This window comes from Pelodiscus sinensis, chromosome 1, assembly GCF_049634645.1.
Source record: "Pelodiscus sinensis isolate JC-2024 chromosome 1, ASM4963464v1, whole genome shotgun sequence".
In the NCBI taxonomy this organism is placed as follows: domain Eukaryota; kingdom Metazoa; phylum Chordata; order Testudines; family Trionychidae; genus Pelodiscus; species Pelodiscus sinensis.
In genome coordinates, this window is record NC_134711.1 from 91893889 (window position 1) to 91918856 (window position 24968).

General features: G+C 47.5%; 1 protein-coding gene across 8 annotated transcripts in view; it reads left to right on the forward strand.

Annotated features, from left to right (window-relative positions):
* Positions 1–995: 995 nt before the first annotated feature.
* The window catches only part of TMEM184B (transmembrane protein 184B), a 57048-nt gene continuing 33075 nt past the window's right edge, over positions 996–24968 (forward strand). Inside the window, exons 1-4 of one of the 8 annotated variants that reach the window (XM_075937008.1) lie at positions 996–1241; positions 5111–5196; positions 5301–5387; positions 21462–21525. The gene's annotated coding sequence lies outside the window, so the exon portion shown is untranslated. Of the gene's footprint in view, positions 1242–5110; positions 5197–5278; positions 5388–21461; positions 21526–24968 lie in introns of all 8 variants that reach the window. The other 7 variants (XM_075936989.1, XM_075937002.1, XM_075936997.1 and 4 more) reach the window with 7 other exon arrangements.

A 24968-nucleotide genomic window follows, 5' to 3' on the forward strand; every position in this document is an offset into this window, starting at 1 on the left:
TAAAATTCGACACTTACCACCAGGGACTTAACAAGTCTTTGAACTTTCTCACCCATTATCAAGACAGTTTCCCCAATTATCACCTGTAATACCATTAACTCACAAACATCCCACTCTCCCTACCTTTAATATCAGCAATTCACAGACACTTACCTTCCTTCCTCCCCCTTCCCACCCCCCCCGCATCCTCCTTCTGTTCTGCAATGTGATTTGTCCTTTTCATATTTGTTCATTTTTTTAAATTGTATCCTTTGGTATATATGGTTGTGACTACTTTCTTCCACTATTTGATCTGAGGAAGTGGGTCTGGCCCACGAAAGCTCATCATCTAATAAACCATCTTGTTAGTCTTTAAAGTGCTACATTGTCCTGCATTTTGCTTTCTTTTGTAGTCATTGCTGACTTTAAGATTCTACATTTATACTCACTGAAGTGTATTTTTCTACAAAAATAGTCTTTAAAAATTATTCCAGTGTGTAAGGGAGCAGGCTGGTTTATAGCGCCCCGCTGCGGGGCGCCAGACCGATATAGCTGGAATCTAGAGGGCTAAATTACTAACTAACCCAGTAGTGGGAATGTATTGCAATAAACCTGGGGCTGGCAGAGAGGCTGCTGGACTGGGGCTGTGACGGGGAGCGCCTAGAGGGCGGCACAACTTGGTGAGTTTCCCCCGGGGGGCAGAGCGGGGATGCCTCAGCCCCGCATGGGTGCGGCTTGCACCCTGGAGTAAATACACTGGGTTCCCTGATTCGTCCTGTGAGCCCCGCCCCCGCCTCCTCCGTTAGGCAACCAGGCGGGGCACGAGCCCTGTTAAAAGACCTTGGCTGGGCATTCGCAGCCTCACACCGCCTCTGCTGCTGAGTGCTTCGGAGCTGGGGGGAGGGTCACGGGGGAAGGGGAGCACTGCCCCTTTAAGAGCCCCTGGAGGGCGGGGGAAGTAAAGAGGCGCTGCCCTTTTAAGAGCGCGTTGGTGATGTCATCCTTTCGCTCCTCCCTCCTCCCCGGGGCGGGGCCTCGCGCGCTCTCTGCGCCTGCGCAGCGTTGCCTCCCCGAGGCCCGGCTCCTAGCTTCCCCGGGCCGCGGCACAGATACAGACGCCGGCTCGGGCCCGGCCCCAGGAGCGGCTGGGCACCCAGGGAGCCGCCGGGGGGCGCGCGGCCGCGGCATGGGCTCGTGAGGGCCCCTCCCCCGAGCGAGCGGGACAGAGCGGCCCCGGGGGGAGCGCCCGGCCCGGCCGCACGGTGAGACGGGGCGGGACGCGGGCTGGCACTGGGCAGTAGCGCGGGGGGGGGGCCCCGGCGCGGGCTGGTGCAGAGTGGTGCTGGCTGGCCCGGCACCGTGCTGCGGGGCACGGGACAGACAGAGCCCTGGCTGGCGGGGCGCTGATCGGCACGGTGCGGAGTGTGGCACAACGTGATGCTGGCTAGTGAGCTGCGGGCTGGTACAACGTGGTGCTGCTCGCTACAGCGCAGCGCTGCCGGGTGCTGCTGGATGCTACTTGTTGGCATGATGGGCTGGATGGCATGGTACAGGGCAGTCCATGTGGAGTGGTGCTGGGAGGCATGCTCGGGTGTTGGAAACTAGAGTGCACGGTGTAGTGCTGGGATGTACAGAGTGGTACTGGTTGGCATGGCGCAGGGTGCTGAGTGGCAAAATGTGATGCTTGGATACTAAAGGTGCTGGGTGGCACAGTGTGTGGTACTGGGTTGATCCTAGCTGGTAGTGATTGACTCATGGGGTGACCTGGCGTGGTGCTGAGTGACACTGAATTATATAGCATGGTGTTGTGTGGTGCAGCTTGGTTCTGAATTGCACTGCATAATGTATAATGGCACAGGGTTCTGTGGCATAACAATGTGGAATGGCCTGTGACATGCCATGTAAACTGTATTAAAAGCATACATCTGACTAATATGATGAGATGTAGATCTAGAAGGCATGTATTTAGAACAAAAGGGGGTTGTGCATATATAGCTTGTTTAATGTACACTGTATATGGTGAATGGTGCTTGTGGCATATGGTGGTAATAAATGCTGTAGACAGCACATACACAATGAGTTCTGATAGTAGGCACCGAGAGGAACAGTAGTATGAACCTATAGTACTTCTATTGCCTTTAACTTAGCCTATCTAGTAGAGCACTACTGTTCTCTTAGGACTTCAGTTGCTAGGTAAAATGAAATCCAGTCCTGGCAGATACAAAGTGGTGAACGTTAGAATGAATAATTGGAAAATTTATACCACACTGGGTTCTGATTAACTGTAACTCCAGAAAAAGATCTGAACGCTGCAGAGAGCTTCCTTTAAAAACCTTTAGTGCATGTGCTGCATAACAGGTGTTTGTATGGAGCTGGGATAACTAAGGAAAATTATTGAAAATGTAGTGCTGGTATAAATCCATACACATGATCATATGGAATACTTAAAAAAAAAAAAAAAAGACATAGCAAAAATGGAGGGGACTTGGTGTGTGTGGAGCTGGTTGGAAAAATCAAAATGTTCTGTGGAGATAGGTCAGCTGGCAGAGAATTTGGTGAAACTGAACTGTCTGGCTACCCTGCAACTTGCCTAGCAATCTGGAGAGCTTGGGCTTCCAGGGCCTGTGGCATTGGAGCTACCCATCAGGTGTATTGGTACAGAGCCTCTGCTTCATTCCCTTTTGCAGAGAATGTTGAGACTTTTGGTTTTGTTTCCTAATGAGAATAAAACCAATTTTCAATCAGCCCTCTGTGAAATGGAATTACTTTTCTCTGCACAGTTCTATTGGGGTGGTTTTAGTAAAGTGCTTTTTCTAGTTATATTAGTCTTAAACTAATAGCCTTTTGAGTCCTATGGATGGGAATCTATTTTTTTCATGTGGCCTTATTTAAAATGGGTTATATTCACACTAATAGATATTGAGAGAGGACCCTTTCTTTATCTGCCTGCTCCAAAGAAGAGATGTCTGTTTCTATTCCCAGCAGTTCAGAGGAAGTCGAAAAGCTCTTGCTAATGACAGAAATAGCTTGTAGAATAAATTTTATTTTGGATTTTTATTTAGCACCAGCTTAGTTTAGGAGCCAGCTGTGTTTGTGCAGCACCTAGCACATAGCAAAAGAGAGTCCCTGTGCTGAAGAGAATACAGTCTGAATAAACAAGACTGGTGAGAGTGAGTATCCCCATTTTATAGACGAGGCGCTAAACTACAGGAAGTTTAAAGGCTTGTCTACAATATGACCTCTAATTTTTCCATCCATGTGCAGAATAAACTTTATTATGTGCACTGAGATGTGCACATGTGCACCATCAGTAGAAACACATGCTGCTGGCTGTGGGTGCTCTGTTGTTCATCATCTGGATGGCATTTGAATCTCTCCCGAGTGGTTGCCCAAGCTCTCAACTTACAGGGAACACTGCTTGTCTGTACAACCAGTGAATGGCTAGATGTGTTGTCAGTCTCCCTCATGCTAGCTTGCCTTTTTTTGACTGTCCATATGGACCCTGCTGCAACACTAAAAATTCTCTAGTGCACTTTGATCATCTCCAATTTCCATAAGCAGCTTGTGAAAATATTTTTTGGCTGAGGCTTCCTGCTCTGTGCTCACCCACAGCGGCAGCTCTTGTCCCGCAGGATTGGGTTTAGCTCCCCTTTCTGGCCCAAGGGCGCTCTCAAACTTGTGAGTAGTGAAAGCCAAACAGTGTCACTTGACATTAGAGATGTAAGAGTGTAACTAGTTAAATAGTTAACGGATAAGCCTGCGCTTATTGTTTTCCATTCTGGTTAAACTCTTTGCTGGCGTGTGCCAGCTCCCGGCTGCCAGTTCACACTGTGGGCTGTGCAGTATAAAGCTTATACTGCAGAGCCCACAGTGCAGCTGGCTCCCTGGGAGTGGGGGCAGCTGTTGGAGTGGGTGTGCCTGGGGTGCCCCACTCCTGGGGAGCCGGCTACACAGTGGGCTGTGCAGTATAAGCCTTATACTGCATAGCCTGCAGTGTGTGATAACTGTATAACTGCTAAGGGTGTAAAATTCCGTTTAATCAGTTAACTGGCTAAATGTTACATTTAACAGGTTAACTTGTTTCATCCGGCTCCTGGCCAAATGTAGGGGGGAAGGGGCGCTGCCAGTTAACTGGTAATCAAGAGTGATGTTTGCCGGGTAACCAGTTAACTATTTACCCATTCATGTACCTATTTACTGCTAGTATTTTAATGGTTACATGGTTATTTTTAAACCATGTTTTGCATCCCTACTTGACATGCAGCCTTTGTGCAGACAGGACCCTCCCCTCACAGTGTCTCCACCCACCTGCCACCTTCCTGGTCCTAGTGTCATTGGATGTGGGGCATCAGACTTCCTTTCTTCCCCTGGGACTCTTGCTCTGTCCTTGCAAACCTCATCCCAATCCTCAACCAGGGGACTCAACCCTCTGCTCCATGGCAACTCCCAATTTCTTCTCTTTGGAACCCCTCCAGGCTTGATATTTTAATAGGTTTCTCCTGCTCACCTGCTGTGACTCCCTGGACACCACAGTTCCTCTTCCACTTGGTCTGCTCCAGACACTGCACCTGAGCCTCCCTGCTTGGCAAAGCCTTCTGCAAATGGTTCTCTTGAAACATCTAACTTCCTGGGCAGTGCTGCTGAGAGCCAGGAGCCTGCATGCCCTGTTGGGACTGTGGCAGGGCCTTCCTTTCCCACTGCCCCCTTCCTGGCTCTGGCATCACCAGATGTGGGGGCTTGTCTGTCAGAGCTGAGTGGCTAAAAAAATGACAAGGTAGAGCTAGATAGGGGAGGACTGAGCTTCCCTGTAGCCTTAGCCACCTTTTGCCTGTGCAAGTTTCAAAGTGGAGTAGAGCAAAGCATGCTCCTGAGCTTTTAGTGTGCAGCAGCAGGGTCCACACAGACCGTGCACAGCAGACTAGTGTGAGAGAGATTTATATCTCAGCTTGTCACATGCTAATTCTTCAAGTTATAGAGAAACTACATGACTTGCCTGGATCACACAGGAAGTCTGTAGCAGAACAGAGGTAAACTCAGGTATACTGGGCTGTGCCTTAATCCACAGTGCTATTCTTGTAATGGTAATATTGAAGTCAGGTAAGACCAGCGTTCTCACTTGTCTGTCATGCAGGAGTTTACTGTGGCTACTTCTCGGATGCCTTTCAAATCACTGAAAGTAGACTGAGCACTGGAGAATGTTCTGCAAGGAACAATCAGGTGTGTGTGTATGGGAGTAAAATATGGCCTACTGACAATACACCTTTTACTACTGCCTGTGCTCTTTTTTTTTTTTTTAAAGGGATCTATATCCTTTAAATTAGGACATTTAACTACTGAGTGTGAAGCTGCTGGGATGAGAAATAAGAGGTCTTGCTCTTCTCCTGAAGAAAGTGGGCTGTTCTCTCCAGGTGAGTGGGGAGCAGCTGCCATTAGTGCAAGAGTGTTAAGTATCTAAGGGATCTTGTTCGTGACTGACTGTGAGCAGGAGACTGACTGGTGGATTGGTGCAGTGGCAACAGTGATGCAAGCGCTGTACCCATCTGTGGTGTTGAAGTGGGATCACTCCAATGAAGCTCTCAGTTTACAGGTCAGTCTATTTCTCCATCCTCACCTGTGGTCATGAATTTTGGGTAATGACTGAAAGGGCAAGATGACAGGTACAAATGGTGGAAGTGAGTTTTCTCCACAGGATTGTGGAGTTTCTCTCAGGGTGAAGGGCATGGCTTTTTGGGAAGGCTTTGGAGTACAGCCACTACTCCTCTGGATTGAAAGGAGCCAGGTGAGGTGGTTCTGGCGCCTCAGGAGGCTTTCTTTAAACCTAGTAGGGATGTCTGTGGTTAACTGGCTAACCAGTAAGCATCACCCTTAACCAGGTGATGCTTACTGGTTATGGTTAATTGGTGGTCCAGCTCAGCTGAACTGCCCCTCACTTGATGCAAGCAGGGTGGAGGAGGACTGCTCCAGCCCAACCAGGCCTGCTGCACCACAGGCTGGGGGCACTCCAGCCCAGCCTGGCTGGAGTAGCCCCTGCCTGTGGTGGGCCTGCTTGCCAGAGAAGCCCACAGCATAGTGGGCCCACCTGGACTAGAGCAGCTCCCTGCTCAGACCACAAACTGGGGCACTCCAGCCTGGCCGGAGCAGCCCCCACTTGCAGCTCCAGCTGCTCCAGCTCAGCTGGACCCCCCTCCCCACCCCTGGATCTTGTTTAAGCAATTAAATGTAATATTTAACCAGTTAACTGATTAAATGCTATTTTACATCCTTAATAGCTGCAGACTTGCAGGGCTCTAGTAATTGCTGCTGTGCTGTAGAAGAGGGGTGGCCAAACTTACTGACTCTGAGTCTCGCAAAAGCCAGTGATCATCTGAGATCTCAGGGCTTCAGCTCTGTGAAAGAGCCCTAAGCCCTGGCAGGTGCCGAGCCCTGCTCCTGATGAAGCTCCAAGTCCTGGCAGAAGCTCCTCTCTGGCCACCTCGCTGCAAGGCAAAGGTCCCCCCCCCCCAATATCTGGTAGGTGGAGACTGGAGGAGATATTTGAGGGTGTTTTGTGAGCCACAATAATGATAAAAGAATTGCATGTGGCTTGCAAGCTGCAGTTTGGCCACCCCTGCTATAAAAACTTTCTTATGCATATGAACACCACTGACTGCTCTTGTGCTGATGCTTCTGTGTGTAATTGTACATGGAGGTTTAGAAATAAAAGCCTCTTTTCTCTTTGAGAGCTTTAGTAACTGCACCCTGACATCAGCCCCTTGAAGATCTGGATGTTCTAGAATTAGTGTTCTACTGTCTTTCCAGCCTGTCTGTTTTACCGTTTCTGTTGCCTTTAGATGCTATCATTTTATCCCTCTTTCTCCTCTTGTGATCCTTTGGTCTCTGCTCTTCTGTGCTGGAAGAGCAGCTTTCTGACATACTTGTGACTCGGTTAAAGTAGTCTGAATCTGATTATAGTCATAAAATAATGTAAACAAAATATTTAACTAAAATAGTCATAAAAACTCGACAGCAGCTGTGACCAAACCCCAGCGCTTAGTAAAGCTTTTCTGGTTATAGTCTAAAAATTAAGAGGGAGACGTTGAGGCAGGCATCTAGGTGCTGCATGTTCTGTACCCTGAAAGTCATTGTGGCAGAACTTGCTTACGCAGTGTTTAAGAGGACTTCTGACTAGTGAGCAGTGTTTTCCGAACACCCCTTTATACATGCTGACTTCCCTTCTAGCTGGGGTGTTTCACCCTGCCCCACCCCACCCCACCCCACCCCCGCTCCCAGCCTGCCTCTTTCTATCCTTTCTTTCCAGTGTGCACCATCTGCCCCCTCCCCACATGTGTCCTGCACGCTACAAAACAGCTTTTCACTGTGGGCAGGAGGCACTGGGAGGGGGAGGAGTTAATCAGCAGGGTCATGGATGGGCGAGAAGTTCAGGAGGGTTGGGGGAACTTGGCTGCTAGTAGGTGCTGATACGTTAGTATCAGTTGGAATGAGGATTGAGAAGATCTACTCTATATATAGGTCTCTTGCTAGTTAAAAAACAGGGTGCTTTTGTTTGTGTGGTGGTTTTTTGTTCTAGTGCAAGTGGAGTGGCTGAGTAGGCAACCGAGCAACCTGTATCCAGGGACGACGTTTTATGCAGACAAGTCCCTGAGAACCTTGCTGCAGCTGGGCATGACAATGCCTTTATAACCCCTGAGGTGCATAATTTACCGGAAACTTGAAAGGGGGAATAAATAACATTCTGCCTGCAGCATCCAAAGTTCTTTACACCACACAATAGATGGTATTGAATTTTTATCTTCCCACCTATCCTCCCATTCAAGGCAGTCACTGATCAGTGACAGCAACAATATTTGAGGGATCAGGAGTGTCTTATATAAGACACAGAAGCTAGTTTTCCCACCAGTGAGGCCTCAGAGTACTGGGCCCATTTCTACATGTTACACTTTAGGATAGATGTGAGCAAATTGTAGAGAATGCAGAGGAGAGCAACAAAAATTGAGGTTTAGAAAACCTTACTTACTGGGAAAGATTTAAAAAAGACACATTTAGTCTTGAAAAGAAGACTGGGGGGGGGGGGGAACCTGTTAAATCAGTGGTTCCCAAACTTTTTGGCATCCTGCCCCCTTTTTAAGAACCCCCTTCCCCCCCAAAAAAACCAGCAAAACTTGTTGAGGGGGAGAAGGGAAAGGAACTGACCGGGGACAAGAAACAAAAATAGCAGCAAAACTTAGAGGAGGGGGAGATTGACGGGGGGGGGGGGGGGAGGGTTGCCTCGTGCCCCCCCCCCCCCCCTGCAATTTCTTCACTCTCCTCAGTTTGGGAACCCATGTGATAAATCTTCAACTATGTTAAGGGATATTATAAGGAAGACAGGGATCAGTTGTTCTTCATGTCGACGGAAGGTATTACTAGAAACGATTGGCTTAATATTCGGCAATCTAGTGTGAATACAATTAAATCTTTTTATTTAAAATCGTTTTTTTTAATTGTTTAAATGGTAATACTTTTTAAAACAGAAGAAACGTGATTAAAGTGACTAAAATGAGGAGGGAGGGAATGAGAGCTATTAGTTTTAAAAAATTTGAAAGATAGGCTGAATGTAGGAGAAGGTCTTATTTACAAGAGATGTAGGCAGGTAGGAACTTAAATCACAGTTGCTTTTACTTAGGTACATATGAAAATTTTCCCATTGGGACTCGAAATAATCAGTTTTAATTCACTGACTGCAGTTAATCCCTATATTCTTTTAACAAATCATTTAGTTGTCAATGTGGAATGTTTTGATAAGAGAAGTTTGCATATTCAAAACATGAAAGGTGGTTTCCTTTAATAAAAATAAACAAATTACATAACATAGAAGATTACCTTCCTAATGCTGGTTGGCATAAATCATGAGCGAAAGTTACCTAGTAAATAAGCAATATGTATCATTCACCATTTTCTAACATACTTAAGAATCTAAAAATATTACGCTATATAATTACTCCAACGTCTAATGTCAGTATCTTCTAGGTTGCAAGAAGGTCTATCATCTCTTGTGCAAAAGCTGTAGATAACTCTTACATTGACGTGTTTTAATTGTATCCACTAATGACCATGCATCCCGACAATAAGGGAGAATTAGGTTAAATGTTAGGAAAATCTTTTCAACTATAAGGATAGTAAGTACTGGAAGAGATTATCAAGGGAAGCTATGGAATCTTCATCGTTGGAGGATTTTAGAGCCAGGTTAGGCAAATGCCTGTTAGGAATGGTCTAGGGTTTACTTGGTCTTGCCGCCTCATTTGTGGAAGAGGAGAGGGGAAGGTAGAGTAGAAAGGGACCCTGAGAGGTCCTCTATGATCAGCCAGCTGTATAACAGGGGGTGACCAAGAGCAGAAAGTGATTGTCATTGTCTTGCATTCCTGCTTCCTCGCTAAAGAGACTCTTCTTTCTCCTCCGGATGTTGTCCCCAGCTTGATTTGGTGGAAAAAGGCAATCTCTACAGTTTAGAAACAAATGAATAACTGCAGTGTAGTGCATAGAGAGTGGTAGTAAAGCCTTGAGAATGGGTCTACCTACATCCTAACGACTGATGCTTCCCCATTCTACTCATAGGATTTTAAAAACATGAATTTAGCACTATTAGAAACTGCTGAATTGATTGCTCAAGAGTCTACGGTAGCTGTTGTCAGTTTATCTGCAGTTCAGGTACAGGCAGTCCCCGGGTTACGTACAAGATAGGGACTGAAGGTTTGTTCTTAAGTTGAATCTGTATGTAAGTCAGAACTGGCGTCAGCCACTGCTGAAACTGATCAGTTTCAACTGTGGCTGAATCTGGACGCCAGTTCTGACTTACATACAGATTCAACTTAAGAAACCCAGGCGTCCCCAAGTCAGCTGCTGCTGAAACTGATCAGCGGCTGATTCCAGGAAGCCTGGGGCAGAGCAACTGTGCCTCAGGCTTCCTGTAGTCAGCCGCTGGTCAGTTTCAGCAGCGGCTGACTTGGGGATGCCTGGGGCAGAGCAGCTGGGGTGCTGCTGGGTTGCTCCAGTACCATGGCTCCTCGGCGCTACTGGAGCAACCCGGCAGCACCCCAGCTGCTCTGCCCCAGGCATCCTGATTCAGCTGCTGCAGAAACTGACCAGCAGCGGCTGAATCAGGACGCCTGGGGCAGAGCAGCTGGGGTGCTGCCGGGTTGGTCTGGAGCGGCGCTGTGGGACCAACCCGGCAGCCCCCACTGCTCTACCCCAGGGGTAGGCAAGAAAAGCCTGGTCAGCTGGGGGGGGGGCAGTAGCTGCACCCCTCCCCCCCAGCAGACCAGGGAGACGGGGAACAAAGCCGCGGAGCATGCCTGCAGGGGGACAGCTCAAGCGCGCCCGGGCTGTCCCACTGCGGGCATGCTCCAAGACTTTGCTCCCCGTCTCCCTGCAGACCAGGGAGACGGGGAGCAGCTTTTCTCGCCCCGGAGGACGGGGGTGGCGGACCGCGGCGCATCTGGGCGTCCCGCCGCTCCTGCCCTCCGGGGCGAGAAAAGCCCCGTTCGTAACTGCGGATCCGACATAAGTCGGATCCGCGTAACTTGGGGACTGCCTGTACAGTGCTGGCAGCAGCACTGTAAGCTGTGTCCTTGTTGCCTCTAGATGAACCATCTCGTATAACAGATGAGGCAGGTGTTTCTGGCTCCATGGCTCATCAATTCTTTGTTGCCTCTGTGTGTCTTTTGTCAACAAGACTATCAGTTAATGTTAATTGTGATTGTTGTTTAGGCTGTTGTGGCCACCTCCCCTGTTAGAGTGGATTGAGCCTCCTAGCTAGTTTTTTCTCACTGTCAAATGGCAGTAACTTTTATATAGCATTTGAGGCAGAAATTTTCAAATTTGGCTGCCTAAAGTTAGTTGCTTAAATTCCTGTTTAGGTGCATAAGTCAAAGGAGTTACTCGGATAGCCATGTCTGAAAATATTGGGCTTAATATCTGCCACCCTCATCTCCTGTCCCAGCATAAAGTTGCTGTGGCTAGCAAATGCAGTATTATTGCGCAGGTGGGGACCGCAGGATTGCTTCAAGATCTATCGCTATATGCCTTAGTGTCGATCAGCTTGACAAACAATACCTTTTACTTTTTCACAGATCTTCACCCTCTCTAGCCTGCTGTGCTGTTGCTGGTAGAAAAGATTAAACTGATTCCAGCCCCTTGGACAGTGCAAGTAGTCCTGGGAAAGTGGGGGTGGGTCTAAGAGACTTTTGTTGAATGTTTGCCTGAGGTGGGCCCATTGATACTGTCTTTTTCTGTTATCCTTGTTGAGATCTGAGAATAGCTTCTACCTTCAAGCCAATTCTGCTTTTTCAACACCTGAACTTAAGTATTTAAAGGATGTCATCTTAACTAAAGCAATGGCTGATTTTAGCTAGTTTAAAAAAAAGTGTGACATGAACACATTTAGTTTTGTAGTATGTAAAGGGAAAGAACTCTCCCTCCAAGAGCTCATGGAGTCCTGATTCTGCTATTGGAAATTTGTCGTTCATGATACAATTTGATCTTTTACGATGTTCTTGATCTAGTGAGGGAGAGACAGAGGATGGGGGAACAGGACTGAAGAAATAGGTGGGACCCAGTATTCTTGGGAATTACTGAGGCCATGTATTGAGCTCCGTTTTTTCCTTTTCTTGGCATACATGACGACAAATGTTATTACCGATTGTAACAAGAACAAGCATTTGAAGTGGTTGCTCTTGAGGGCTTTTAAGACATTTGACTTTATTTGTAGGCATGTTTCTAGGACATAACGGCCGCACTGGGTCAGACCAAAGGTCCATCTAGTCCAGTATCCTGTCTACCGACAGTGGCCAACACCAGTTGCCCCAGAGAGGGTGGACCGAAGACAATGATCAAGCGATTTGTCTCCTGCCATCTCTCTCCAGCCTCTGACAAACAGAGGCCAAGGACACCATTTTATCCCCTGGCTAATAGCCTTTTATGGACCTAACCTCCATGAAATTATCTAGCTTCTCTTTAAACTCTATTATAGTCCCAGCCTTCACAGCCTCCTCTGGCAAGGGGTTCCACAGGTTGACTACACGCTGTGTGAAGAAGTACTTTATTTTATTAGTTTTAAACCTGCTCCCCATTAATTTCATTTGGTGTCCTCTAGTTCTTCTATTTAGGGAACTAATAAATAACTTTCCTTTATGGGCCCTCTCAATACCACTCATGATTTTATAGACTTCTATCATATCCCCCTCAGTCTCCTCTTTTCTAAACTGAAAAGTCCCAGTTGCTTTTACCTCTCCTCATATGGGACCCGTTCCAACCCCCTAATCATTTTAGTTGCCCTTTTCTGAACCCTTCCAAGGCCAAAATATCTTTTTTGAGGCAAGGAGACCACATCTGTACACAGTATTCAAGATGCGGGCGTACCATAGTTCTATACAGGGGCAGTAAGATATTCTGTCTTATTTTCTATCCCTTTCCTAATAATTCATCACTGTAGTATGCATATCATCACTGTAGTATTTTAGCACCTTTGCATCAGGGAATCTCATGCCACAGGAATCAGAAGGGGTGGTCTTCCCCCTGCTCTCCTCCATGTACATCACTTCACATTAGATTAAGTGCATAATGAGGTGTCCAGTTTGTTCTGAGGCATTAGAAGCTGTTTGATAAAATGATGGCTTGATCTTGTATGGGAGATCTTGGGTAGTAATTGGAGTAAATGCCTGTTTTAATATGAATATATTGCTGCCTTGTGCATCTTAATGTGTAGCTGTCACTAGCTGAACAGTTTTCCTTTTGACTTCACACTGGCCTGTTTAAATGCTATTGACAAATTATAGTCAACCCTCTTAGACCTTTCATCTTTTCTCAAAAAAGAATGGGAGCTATGTGGAAAGGGGTATGTTATTAAGTGAAAGAGAATCTGGGTTAAGTTCCTGTCAGATATTTTCTTTGAGAATTTGGAAAATTGAAGGGAAACCTCCTGTTGTGTTTTGTAAATGCTCATTTCAAACACTATTTTTTAATTGTCTTCTCACCTGCTATCATGGAACCTCTGATTTGATGGACAAGGCTGGAGTGTATATGTGGGTTGGGGCTGGCTGCGATGTGAGAACTGGACATGCCCTGCCACACACATGCTTTTATCCAATTTTAAAAGAGGGACTGGAAGGTTGGGGGGGGGGGGGGAACGACTCCTCCTCCTCTCTCGATTCCTGTCTTTTTCCAAAAAAGACTGGTTGTGGGATGCTCGCCTGTTATTATGTGGGTCAGTCTACTGAAAAAACAGGGCAGGGAAAGGGACAATAGAAATTAATAGAGCAGAAAAAACTCTGGGAGGATGAAACTGCGGCTTCGGGTAAAAGGGATTTATTGCCAATCCTGAATTGAGGGGGGATAGGGAGCTCTCTTTCAGGATGACTGTGTGTATTTGGTTAGTAAGGAGTGGGGAGTAAGTAATAGCAGAAAGGGTAATTGAGGTGTGACCAATAGGAAGGGCAAAAGAGGAGGCATGTGGTGTGTTAGGTGGAGGGAGACAGGATTTGCTTGTTCTGAGTTTAAGATTAATTGAAATCAGGAAATTGTGTCACTCTGTACACAATTTAATCTTCCACAATGTACTCTGTTTATGTGCATAGCCAAGGGATCATCCCCTGAATGTGCACTTAGTAGGAATAATCCCACTACCTGAAGTCAGGCTCTCACCATTACAGAAAAAATGTTCATGTTCCAGCTTGATTTTTCTGTCTTTTGTTTAACTGCGTGTACTGATAGCTGTTTAGAAAGGAAATGATGAATGGACAGAATCTCATGAGTATTCAGATTGTTATCCCTCTACAGGACTGAACAATGAGAAGCCGCATTTGGACATGTATTTGTTATGCAGCTAGTTGATGTGCAGTCTAGTGGTATCTGATAGGAGCCACAGAATTCTAACATGTTGATACAAGTTATGTAGTTAAGTACATATGCCTGGGTGGAGGTCAGTGTGTGCGAATGTTCAGGCACATGTGAATTCCAAAGTATGTGAACTAGGTGATTGGCCTGAGGTTAGGATGACTTTTATTTGTTGTGAGTCGTGAATCCGTGAGTGAGTTACATGGGTCATCCCAATCATACTTTTGTACCACATAATGAGGAAGTCTTCATATGCCACATTTAACTGACATTAAGACCTTCTAAAACATTGAGACTGTCTTGTTTCTCTCCACTTGTAAAGGCAGGTGCCTTTGTTGTGAGTCCAACTATACAGGTTGCAGAGGGAGAAACAGTGAAATTAGTAATAAGTTTAAAACTCTTGATTCCTTGATGGTTGCTACCTAGCTAATTCTGGGCTTGTCGACATGGCAAGTTACTGTGCCACAAGCCTGGGGGATGGTAGGTTGAGACTGGTTATACAATGGCATTTAGCTGATCAGCAGTTGCCAGCAGCCAACATCACCAATGTGTGGTGATAGGACACTAGCGGTGAACAGCTCTCCATTACTACAGAGAATTCTTTCCCAGGTTTCTGGCTGGTGGGTTTTGCCCATGTGCTCAGTGTTCAACTGCTCTCTATATTTGGGGCTAGAAAGGAATTTTCCCCTGGGTCGATTTGACAGAGAACCTGAGATCTGGTGAGGTTTTTTGGTTTTGCTTTCCTCAGCAGAATGGGGTATGCGTTAGGGATGTAAGAGAGTACTTGACTACTTGATAAGCTTGCACTTATCGCAGGGGTGGGCAATAATTTTCGACAGGGGGCCACTCAACCATTTTCCAAAATCTTGGAGGGCTGCACTCTTCAGGATATTAATGGTGGAATTCTGAGGTCTGGGATGGAGGCTAAGTGCAGAATAAGGATGTTAAGGACTAGTTGACTATCTGATAAGCAAATGCATATCAGTCAAATCAACAAGTTGATTCCGCGGGGCCTCGCCCCCCTTTGCTGCCTCTATTAGATAGAGGCAGCAGAGGGTGGGGGGGGAGGGTACTTCAAAGCGGCAATGCCGCACGGAGCTCATATCTGGGCTCTCTGTGGCACTTCCCCTTGGAATTTTGAGGCAGCATTTCAATCGACTACTCGACTAGTAAATTAGTCATTAGTTAACATGCTTCGTGCAGAAGGGAGCTTGGGATAAGGGATTGGGGTGCAGGAAGGAGAATGGGGTCTGGGAGGGAGTTTGGATGAAGGAGGCAGTTGTGATCTAGGGCAGGGGACAGGGATGCAGGATTTTGGGATGTGATTTGGGGCAGGAGATTGGGGTGCCAGATCTGGGAGGGGTTATGAGTGCAGGAGGGGACAGAGGGTTTAGGTATGTGGAGGGGGGGGCAGAGGGTTAAGGAAGAAAGGGAGGGGCTGGGGTGCCAGAAGCAGGCTTTGGCTGGGAGGCACTTGCCAGCAGAAACCTGAGGCAGACTGCTGCAGGCTGCTCCGCATGGCTCCAGTCCAGGCATGAGAGGGAGGGGTAGGGGGTTGAGGAGGAAGGGAGAAGGCTTCCTACACTGCCCTTGTGCCCAGCAAAAATTCTCAGCTCCTGTTGGCCAGAAACTAGGGAGGTTGGCCAAGGGGAGCTAAGAGATTTTGCTAGGGGGGAGGGGGGGGGGCGGGAACAGCATGAGAAGTCTCTCCTCCCTCTCCAGCTGTCCAGAATGGAGAACAGCTGGGTTTTTAGAGTGTGAGGTGTTCTCTAAGGGTTCCAGCCAGGTGCCTGTGGGCCAGTTCCAGTGGCAGGGCCAGACTCGGTTCTCTGGCGGCCTCTTGCCCACCCCTGGCTTGTTGAGTACTCAGCTACTGTTCTCGCATTTCTTCCTCCCTGCTCTGTAAGGGCTCAGGATGAGCCAGCTGCTCTGGGGCTAGCTCAACCGTGACTCTGCTCTCTGCCCGTTCCATGCACTGGGCTGACCCTGCTCCTCCAGGTGCCCTGCTTGCACCCAGCAGGCAAGGAAGGGGCTGGGGCTGCTCAGTGCTGGGCCAGAAGCCGAGGACCAAAGCCTGGGTGGGCGGAGCGTAGCAGCCGGGTGGGCGGAGCGTAGCAACCAGGCGAGCTCAGCGCTCCAAGGCTGGGCTCGGGGAGATGCCGGCTTGCCTCACTGGCCAGACTGGTGGTGCTCTGCATGCGGGTCTCCCGTGGCGAGCCAGGCCAATGCTTTCGCCGGTGCTGCGCAGAGCCCTGGGCTGGGCAGGCAGGTGCAGTGCCTCAGGCTGGGCTGAGTACTCAGGGAGTCTGGCTATGCCCTGCAGGCACCTGGGAGGAGGCTCTGACAACTCAGCCGGTGTTGGCTGGGCTCGCTGTTCAGCTGGAGCGAGCCCAGGCTGAGCACTGCACACCAGCCTGCTGGGCTTGGGGGCAGGGACTGGAGCTCACTCGTTGCCAGGGCTTCATCCCCAGCGGACAGGTGCTGTGTGGCTGGGCTTGGGTGTGTGCAGTTGAGCGGGGCTCCTGTGGGTGCGGGCAGCACTCTGGTTGTGGCCCAGCCTCCACTGTCTTCCTGCCTTGGCCCTGCAATTCCTGGCCGGGCTTTGCCCACCCCTACCCAGCCTGTGTGGTGCATGGGTGCTGCTGCTTGGCTCTTATTACATTTAAACTGCAGAGCTGTAGTGGGGGGTAGTTCCCAGAGGCTTCCAACCCTTTCGACTGTCAGCTGTGTGATTAGCTGATTTACTTGGTTCTTAACATCCCTAGCATGGATCACTTGCAGGTTTAAATTATAGTGGAAGTGACAGATTTTCTGTAACATGAAGTCATCTACATAATAATTTGAGGACTTCAGTAACTCAGCCAGAGGTTACAGTCTAGTTAGGGTGACCAAACAGCAAGTGTGAAAACTTGGAATGGGGTGGTAAGCAGTGTTCCCTCTAATTTTTTTAGGGTCATGTGTGGAATGACTTAGGTGCATCAATATGGAACAAGTCATTCTGCACGTGGACAGGTTGTTTTGGGAGTGAGGGGTCTAAATGGGGGCTCTGGACTGGGCCAGGTAGTTGGAGTGAGGGCTTTGGGGGTGTGGACTCTGGAGTCAGGCTGTGAATGAGGGGCTTGGGGTGCAGAAGGGAGTTCTCAGCTGGGGAGGTAGAGTCAAGGGAGTCAGAGTATAGGAAAGACTGCAGGTTGAGGCAGGGAATTGGGGTGCAGCAGAGGGGTGAGGGCTTTGGCCTTTGGGTTGGGGTACAGGAGGGGGTATAGGTTCTTAACTGGGAGTGAGAGCTTTGTGATAGGTCTGAGGATGAGGGATTTTAGGAGTCAGTGGGGTAGGGAGGTTTGAGGCTTGGGCAACTACCTAGTGCCTGCCTGTCCTGGGGCAACGCACTGTGCCTTGGAAGTGGTCAGCAGGTCTGGCTGGGAGGAGGGGGTGAGGCTCCACAGTGTACTGTGTGTGCTATTCTCACCCACAGGCACTGCCCCCCCCCTCCCAGCTTCCTGGGCTGGGAACTGGACAGTGAGAATTCAGAGCCATTGCTCAGCATTGGGTCAGCACTCAGTGCCTGCGGCCTCTCACCTACGACCTGGCCCTGCTGCTGACTGCTTCTCTGCCAGCCCCAGCACAGAGCTGCCCTGGCCGGGCCAGCTTCATACTGGAGCTGGCAGGGAGAGGCCTCTACTGCCATGCTAGTCACTGTAGCTTTGGGGCTTGGGGAGAGCACCTGTATGGGGCTTAATAGTCAGTTTGTGGGGCTTAATAGGAAGTTGCGTGCAGCTTAGAGAACTTTGGTGGGTTACAGACATATGTATGACAAAACCCCAAATACCAGGACTGTCCATATAATAAAATCAGGACTTCTGGTCTAGGTCTATTACAGGAGTGGTGGGCAAGGTTCTGTGACCTTCAGGGTGCTGAAGACCAGACTAGATGAACATGTGGAACTTCTGGCCTTGAAGTCTGTGAAGGTGTGATGTACTAGTTTGGCTTGCAGTAAACCTTCCTTGGGGCACTGCAACAGCACAGTGACAGTCCTGCTATTGTGTGGCAAGCACCTTAGCTAGCAACACAGTAACTGTCCATGTAGACAAGAACCCCACCTGTGAAATGTACACATCCTCATGTTACATTGTTCTCCCTTGGTTCTTGTCTGCTTTTTTGTCTGATCCACTGATTATGTCTTGTCTTTTTAAGAGGGTGAGCTGTTTGGACCAAAGACTGTGTCATTTTGTATGTGTGTATGTACATGTCATTTGTACTATTCCTACCACAGAGAGGCCTTGACCAATAAGTTAATTCTAGGCCAGGGCTTAGCAACCTTTCCAAAGTGGTGTGCCAAGATTTAACCCTCCTGCCCTCGGTTGTGTCGCTCTCCCAGGAGGAGGGAGGGGCTCTCTCCAGCACTTGCCCCATGGACCCCCTGGGTTAATGCAAACCTTTCTCCGGACTACCAGTTGCTAATGGAAACTCACTGTTAATTACATAATTACGCCCAGACCATTTTGCAAGTGCTGCAGCTGGGGAGAATGGTTTAATATTAAATTATTAAACAGATTAAGCATTTTAACTTTCTCATGTTAGTTGATCAAACTTCATTTTAAATAAAGTTAAACTTTACGTCCAAAGAAGGTTTCAATGTTTTCTTTATTTAAGGCAGAGGTGGGGAGCCTTTTTTGGGTTGAGGGGTCACTGACCCACAGAAAAATCAGTTAGTGACCACACAAGTGAGCAGCAAAAAAAAAAAATCCCCCCAAAAAACCCCAACTGTCACTTATGAGGCCCCCAAACTGAGACACCTCACTCTTCGGGCACGCCAGCCACCCACCATGGGGCGAGGGGAAGGGACAGGAGGACTGAAGTTCAGGGCTTCCCATAGGCCAGATTTACTTTTTCTGGGGTTCCGGAGTTAGTGGATTTTGTGAACCCCCTTAGGCTCTGGGATGAGAACAAAAATGAAGGGTTCACTAGGGTTGCCAGGTGGTTTCAACAAAACTACCAGACACACTTGACATTACATCACAATCTACATTACATCTTATTTAGAAAATACCAGACATTTATATTTTCTCAATTTGTTTCCCGAACAGAAAGCTCAAAGACTGGACTGTCTGGTTCAAAACAGGACACCTGGCAACCCTAGAGTTAAATGTGCGGGATAGGGCTGCAGGACAGGGTGAGGAGGGCAGGTTCTGGAAGGGAGTTTGGCAGCAGGAGAGGATCTGGGGTGGGGATACGAGAGGGGGCTGGGCGAGTAATACAGAAAAGATGAGAGGGTGAGAATGCAGCCAAATAGCTAATTGGGGAGGGAGGCAAAGAAGCAGAGAGTAAAAGGAAAGTGCATCTTCTGCAAAGTAAAAGTGTATCTCCCTCATGTCTTCCCTCTTTTCCAGCATCGCTTCCCTCAGCACTGTGATCTCCACCCCCAGACTGATCCCATGTATTGCCCCATCCACCCTCGGTGCAACACCTGCCCCCTCTCATCCTGGCCCTGCATCATTCTTCATCCCCTCTCCTGCCCACACATCCCTGTGCCCCAGCACACTCACTGGCAGGGGTGCACAGTCTCTTTGCCTGTGGGCTGCGGTTCTGGGGCTGGGTCAGGTAGAGCCTGGGGCTGCTCAGGGTTGGCTGCAGCCCAGCCATGGGCAGAGTGGTGCTGGGGAAGGGGCTCCCCGACTCCTCAAACAGTCTGTTGGGAGCAGCCCAGCACACCGTGTGTGCCGGCCACCCAGCCCCGTGCCCTCCTGAAGCAAGAAGCCCGTAGCCAGGTTGGGGGGGGGGGGGGGGAGGTTAACACCTTAGCTGCTGGGAGCTGCACACCCAGGCTGGGCAGGGGCAGCTCCAGGGACACATGCGTGCCTCACCCCGACCTCACCTTCCAGCAGGAAGCTAGAGCTAGTGATCCAGCCTGCAGCTGCGTTGCTGAGGCTGGAGCCAAAGCACGAGCCCTGATTGCATGGGGTGGAGGGAGGGACAGGGTGGGGTGGGACTGAGCTCCCACCCTGTGTGCCATGGGAAATCGGCTCGCATGCCATGGGTTGCTGACCCCCTGTTCTAGGTACTACTATAGGGGTAGGGAACCTTTTTTGGGTCGGGCTGCTGACCCACAGAAAAATCAATCAGGCTGCACATAAGCGAGAAGTAAAGGGGGGAAAAAAAAACACCCCAAACAAACCCTCACTGATGAGGCCTCCAACTGAGAAGAAGAGACCCTCCCCACCTTCCCCTTGCACACCAGAGCCTAAGGGGGCCCAGGCTAGTAGACTGTGCTCTAGCCCCACGGAGGGGCAGCAGGACAGGGAGGTAGTAGGGGGTGGGTCTAAATCTCATGGGCTGGCTGCAGGCAAGCCAGGGGCCGCAACCTGCACTGGACCTTACGTTCTTCTCCCCTGCACTACTATAATGAAAATAAAAATGATTTTAAGGAATGTTAGTTTTCTGTATAAAAATATTTTTAAAGTCCAGATTTCTGAGGACCACCCAGAGGTAACTGTATCTGAGACCCATTGGCAGAGTAGATAAAATAATGTTTTTATTTTGTGTGTTCCTTTTTTAGAATAAATCTGTTCAAATGAAATCTGAATTTACTGTAAAAATACATTAAGGCTGAACTTTATAATCTCTTGAAACATAATTAAAAAACAAACACACAGAATGCATAAGCTTATATGAAAAACTCAGTTAAAGGCTTTTTTTCTGTATAAAGAAAGAGTTGCGGGGGTGGAGGGAGAAAGCGAACATCTAACTTTTTAACTTTTCAGGCCAAGCTTTTTAAATTTGGCACAGTATGATGTGTATTAAGGGCTTGTTTTGTTTAATAAACATTTTTTATGCTGCTGAGTGTTTAATTAAATTCTAAGTACTCTCTTAATTTTGCTCATGATTTATGTCAAGTTGTATTAAGTATTTAGAAAATGAGCAATTTATCATTTACCATTTTCTGACCTACTAAAATGTGCAATTAATATCTGAAAACATTAAACTACATAAATACTCAAATGTATGGAGTTTGAGAGGTAGTAGTACTAGTTTGCAGCTGTAAAAACAACATGCAGGTTAACTGGTTAAGTCACTACAGAGGCAATTTCCCTGCCTTTGATATTCGTATCTCCATAGCAAATACTGTGAATGGAACACATCCACTCTGACTTAATTAGCTTTATTAACACTGGTCCTAAAATTGGCAGGTAACTTGTTTTGCTGTTATACCCAAAATTCTGTAACTTTCACCAGGGCTGTAAGTGACTAGTTAGTTCCCCCGCTGCCTCTATCAGGCGCAGCAGGAGGGGGTGGGGAGCAGGAGCCAGTGCTGGGGAGGGGGAGGCAGAGGTGAAGTGGGGAAACACCATGAGCAGGGACTGAAGCAGTCCCCGCTTGCACTGGGTCCTTACTGCTGTGCCTCTGCCTTTGAAATGTAGCAAGAGCCCTTCAAGGTGCAGTCGAGAGAGCAAATGCCCCACCCCATTCACTAATCGAGTAGTTGATGGAAATTCCATCGACTACTCAATTGGCTGATTAATTGAAATTTAACATCCCTAATTTTCACTCCAATTCATCTGATGAGGGGGGTTTTATCCATGAAAGCTCATGACCTAATAAATGTGTTAACCTTTCAGGTGTCGCAGGATTGCTCATTGTTCAAATGTATGGAGTGAGTCGCTCCTCCTAGGTAACAAGAAGGTATATAATTTCTTGTGGAAAAGCTGATTGTTAATCGACATGTTTAATGGGTCTATCAACTATTGAGAATGTACCTTTTAAGTAGCTGAAGTACAGATGGAAAAGTTGATTTAACATCAATTTATTTAGGTCCAGGTTGTCAACTTGGTAATTTTTAAATCCGTAACTTAAATCGCACTGATGCAAATCCATCAACCCTGCCCGTTGGGAAGCTGTAAAGCGCCCATTTCCAATGCTATAATGCTGTCCGTTTTAGGCTATTTTCAAGAAGTCAGACCTTAGACTGATTCCTGGTGGCAGACTGAGTTTGTTTTTCCACAGAGTAATTGTAGAGAGAAATCCCACCAGCAGGAGTGGAAAGAAGAAAGGAAAGGAAACCTTTATTTTGTGGCAGGTTAATTTAAAGAAAAAAATAAATATATGGTGATGGTTTGAAGTTGCTTAGAATTTGGATTGTTGGAATGGAGGTGGATTAGTAGGCAGGGGATAGGTATGACATATGCATGAGAGGGTCTGTTTGTTCTTTGGATAGCTATGTTTGTGTGTAAACACACGTGCCCCAGTTTATAATATGGATAAGATTGAAATGTGGAATTTAACTCCATATGGGATTCTTTGTGGGTCTTCAGGTTAATACTGATGGCAAAGAATCACGCAATTTCCTATTCCCTTTGCTGATTACTTCAGGAGCCAAGATGGTGATCAGGATACAGCTACTTTTGGTTCAGACAGGATAAAATGGGATATAGATACTTCTGAGGACAATTAAGTTCTGTAGGACCTAGGGCTGTCAATTTCCTAATTTCAGAAAACTACCCTTGCCCTGAATGCCCTTGTCCCGCCCCTGCTCACTCCATCCCCCCTCCTTCTGATGCTTGCTTTCCCCCACCCTCTCTCTCCTGTGCCAAGCAGGTGAATGTATTGTTGTGACAGATGTATTATGCTAAGTTCAGGTTTTTTATTACAGGATGCTAGAGCTGGAAGCAAAATAGTCAAAAAGATAATTAAAAAAAGAAATTTCACAAAAATTCTTTCCCTCTGTTCCCATTTTTCATAACTAGCTCCATATTTTAACTAAAACTTTTGTAATTTTGTATGTGGATTTAGGACTACACATTATCACAGCTGCAATGGATCCATTAAAGGCCCACTTCTGAAGCCAAAATACAAATTCATAAAGCGCTACTGTAGAGATGCATACCTGTCCAGATTGCTATATAAATAAATCTTCAGAAACTGATTCCCATGCCTACATGCAGATGCATGTGTGCATTCATGTCCTTGTTTAGTATGCACTAACACACATAATTCCACATGTATTTAGTACTGCAATTGTTGTTTAGTGCCTAGAGACCCCAATTAAGATCAGGACTTCAGGATGGTAGATTCTGGACACGCACACAGAGAATCTGCAGCAAAGAGTTTAAAATCTAATTAAACAAAGGAGGGGAGTCTACAGCAGTATATGGAGGTGAATAGGGTGTAGGGATGTGGGGTGTTAGAGATATGGGGGTGGCAGCTCTGTGAGGTGGAAAGCATGGGTGGGGGAGAGCTGTAAGGGATACAGGGATGGGTGGGTGTAGCGGGCAGGACAGGATGGGAACAGGGAGGGATGCAGTGAGGGCGATGGGGGTACAATCCCATTCCCAGCACTCTGAGATGTTGGTATACATACCTCAAATGTCTGGGTGCCAGTGAGGGGACAACAGACAGACCACAGGGCAAGCATCACAGTTCTAGCCCTGCTCTGTGAGGAGAAGAGAGCAGTGCAGCAGCAGGAGAGGCATGCACCATGTGACCCCTCCACAGCCACCTGTTGGGTGGTGAGTGCTCACAAGTTATGCTAGTTCCTCCCCTGCCTTAGCCAATGGGAGCTGCATGTGGGGCAGGGGGAGCATGTGGATCCCCCTAGCTGCCCCTAAGGCATGGTGTGGTGACTACTAAGGAGCTTGTCAACCCTGCTGTGTGGTGCAGCAGTGCTGTCAACTGGACGGTCATCAGCCTGGTCAGCAGTGCTGAGTGGCGCCTCCAGGATCCCATTTTTAATCAGATGTTTCAGTCCAAAACTGGGACCTGGTCACCCTACCTGCAGCATGCCTGACTGACTTGAAGTCTGGTTGGCTGCTGCCCCAGGTGTGTGCTTTCTGTAACAAATGCAGTGGGTGTGGAGCGCACATGCATACCATTTTTAGTTTAATTGTTTTGAGTTCTAAATTTGCTTTTGGTGAAAGATGCTGGTTTGATGGTGTGAGAGTGAACATTCCCCTCTTCCCAGCAGTGGTATGGGCTAGACAGCAGCAAAGTGTTACTCATTGACCTGTTCCTAAGCTCTGTAATGTTATCTTGATGTGAAATCCAAGTGGGGCCAGGGACAGGTAGTTTAATCTTTGTATAGCTGGGCAAGCTCAACCCTTGAGCAACAAAAATAAGATTTCAAAAACCAGCCCCATGTAAAAAAGCTGGGCATGTTTAGTATTAAGAAAAGATTGAAGGTGGACTGGATAACAACCATCAAATACATGGTTTTTGTTTTTGGGTTGTTATAAAGAGGAAGGGGGCCAATAGTTCTCCATGCTACCTGACGGGAAGACAAGAAATTACAGGTTTAATCTGCAGCAAGGGAGATTTAGGTTAAATATTAGGAAAAACTCCCTAATTATAAATGTACATGAGTTCTAGAGTAGGCTTCCAAAGATGGTTGTGGAATTGCCATCACTGTCCAGTCTCTTCCTAAAAATCTCCAAACACCGAGCACGAATGGGCTGGGTTTACTTGGTTCTACTTCAGAACAGGGGGCTGGATTTGACTCTCTCAAGGTCCCTTCTATCCCTGTATTTCTGTCATTCTGCTTCCCCTCCCCCCACCACACACTCACCTGGAGTTTACTTTTGTTTGCTGCATACAGGTATAACCACACTGCATTGTTTCCAGAAGGATTTTTCAGTAAGATGTTGGTGCAAACCAACTTTTTGTTTCTATAGTGAAGGCAAAGCCAAATACTCCGAAATTGACTTTATGCGAATATTGGATGATAACTTCAGTCGCTACCAGTTTGGTTTGTATCTAAATCAGTGCCTGATAAGTGAAATGGTTCCTATCCTGTTCTAAAGAATAGTTTAGTGTGCAGAGGGCATTGGTGTTCAGGAGAGAACATAGGCTTTTCCCCTCTCCATCATGCTGCTTTTAAGATTGCTACATAATTGTATTCTGAAATTCTCAGAAGTTGGCTGAAGAATCCTGTATGAAGGCTATGTAGGATGGATTACATCCCTGTCAGACCGGGGAACACATCTGTAGGCCCCCACACCCACAACACTTATGTAGATAAATTCTTGTTAAAGAAATGGGATTTTTCCATTCACCAAGCAATGTACATATTTTTCTATTGTGTTCTTCACTCATGTTTGCAAAAACACTTTCCAGGGAGAGTGTACAGGTTGAAC